At 40.1% G+C, this 2,101-nt stretch overlaps 1 non-coding gene across 1 annotated transcript; it reads right to left on the bottom strand.

The window, feature by feature from the left end:
* Positions 1–476: 476 nt before the first annotated feature.
* Positions 477–549, bottom strand: Trnam-cau (transfer RNA methionine (anticodon CAU)). Its single transcript has one exon. It is a non-coding gene; the product is annotated as a tRNA-Met (tRNA).
* Positions 550–2,101: the final 1,552 nt, after the last annotated feature.

Raw genomic sequence — 2,101 nt, 5'->3', positions numbered from 1 at the left:
ACAACCATCTCTAGTGAGATCTCATACCACGTTCTAGCATGCAAAAATACATGCAGGCAGAATTCTGTATACATAATTGATGGAGGAAGGTCATTGGTTAAAAAATAAAAAAAAAAACTGCTGGGCGATCATAGGTTAGTACATAGGTGGATGGAGTAAACAGAACAGAATGCTGGGAGGAAGAGGATGTGAGCTCATACACCTTAGCTCTGCTCTCTGGGACAGATGCGATGAAGCTCCGACCCAGGATGGAAGTAGGCTAAAATCTTCCCGGTAAGCGCACCTTGGGGTGCTATACACATTATTAGAAATGGTCTAGTCCAGGTGTGAGTTAGCCGAGAAGAGGCTAGATATAATAGGCCAAGCAGTGTTTAAAAGAATACAGTTTGTGTGTTGTTATTTCAGGGAATAAGCTAGCCAGGCGGCCAGGGATTGGGGCGGCAGAAACACAGCCCACAGCTCCTACTACAGAATGGCGCCCAACGTGGGGCTCGAACCCAGGACCCTGAGATTATGAGTCTCATGCTCTACTAACTGAGCTAGCCGGGATGATGACACCCTGCGGATTGCTTATTCAACCCCAATATGGTATGATAGACCACGCCCTCCTGAAGGGTTGCTGTGAATACCCTCAAAAAATTGCTTCGCTCAACTGCCAACTGAGATGAAACTAGCAGACAGGTTATCCCGTAAAAGACCTGAATGACAGTGGCACCATTCAGCAGGAAGCAGTTTGTAGAGAAATAACTGCGTCCATTTTCCCAAATATTGTTTTTAAATGTTCTTTTACATTTAAAGGGGGATACAATATAGGTATGAATAATTTGCATTGATATGGATTTTGCTTCAGTGATTTAAATTTAAGGTCAATTTGTTATATGTATATGTATTTCTGATATTGATTAAGGTATTGTATTGTGTAGCTCATGTAAAAATGTTATGTATATAAGCTGTTAATGAATAGTTATCTATAATAGTAAAGTTTGTAGTCATGTTAGATTTTCTAGATGTACATAGATATATTTTAGATTGACATTCTTCATATATTTCAAAGACTACAGAATATGCTATTTAATGTTTAAATAACTTAGGACTTTTCATGACAAAAAGACACTCTGCAGGCACCCACAGCTCACCTGCCCAAGGTCCTCGTTGGTGTCACCCCATGGATTTCTAGGAACCCCTCTAGAGAGAAGCCTCTTACTAACCCCAGAACGGCACCCTGAATTGAGATATCAACAGTGTGTGTGCATTAACTTATGGAGGTGTGTTTGTGTGTTTAAGACACAATAACAGCAGATGAATTATAATATTGAAATTTCTTCTTATCTTGAGAAGAATACTTGCTACAGAAACACTATCACAGTAGTTCTGAGAGTGTAGGCTGTCTCAGCATGGAGAAGTAACTGGAGAAAACCCCTTGTAGTTCAGCTCAGTGGCCCAAGAAAGATGGTTAAGGAAAGTCAATGAAATCAGGGATGGAAGTTAAAACTCAGGCTAAATAACATTCCAAATCATTTAGGCAGAACATGAGAGACTTGTGCAACAGTCACAAGATGTCTAAAATGCCTGGAACTAGAATCTTAGGGCAGGAGAAGTTGGGGAGCTGAGAGTGCATGGCAAAAACTGACAGAATCTGACAAAAGACATGTAAGTGTAACTAGCAAACATCCATGGAAACCATGAATGGGAGAAAACCCTGAGAAGTCTGCACAGAAACATAACATCTTGACAATTCTGAGAGTTAAAGACAAAGGAGAGATCTTAAATATGTCACTGTCACATGGTGATGATTAACCCACACCATTGCAGTGTGACCCCCTGACATGTTTAAGATACCTGTCAATTCTGTCTATATAATTACAGAGAAATTCACATTGCTTGCACAGATTAACTAGCAGCACGATTTACTGCTCAATCAAAGGCAAAGCAAAGAAATCATGGACATGTTGTTGAATGCTGATGATGTTGTTGCGAGCGTTTGTGGGTTTTTCTTAAAGGGAAATCATTGGACACAGAAATGCATGAAGCAGATCCTGTCTCTGCCATGTACCTGAAAGCATGAAAAAAATAAACTAAAATAGGTTTTTGTCACATACTG

The sequence above is a fragment of the Chionomys nivalis genome, unplaced genomic scaffold (genome assembly GCF_950005125.1).
Source record: "Chionomys nivalis unplaced genomic scaffold, mChiNiv1.1 scaffold_104, whole genome shotgun sequence".
Lineage (NCBI taxonomy): Eukaryota > Metazoa > Chordata > Mammalia > Rodentia > Cricetidae > Chionomys > Chionomys nivalis.
This window is presented reverse-complemented; position numbering and strand designations above follow the sequence as displayed.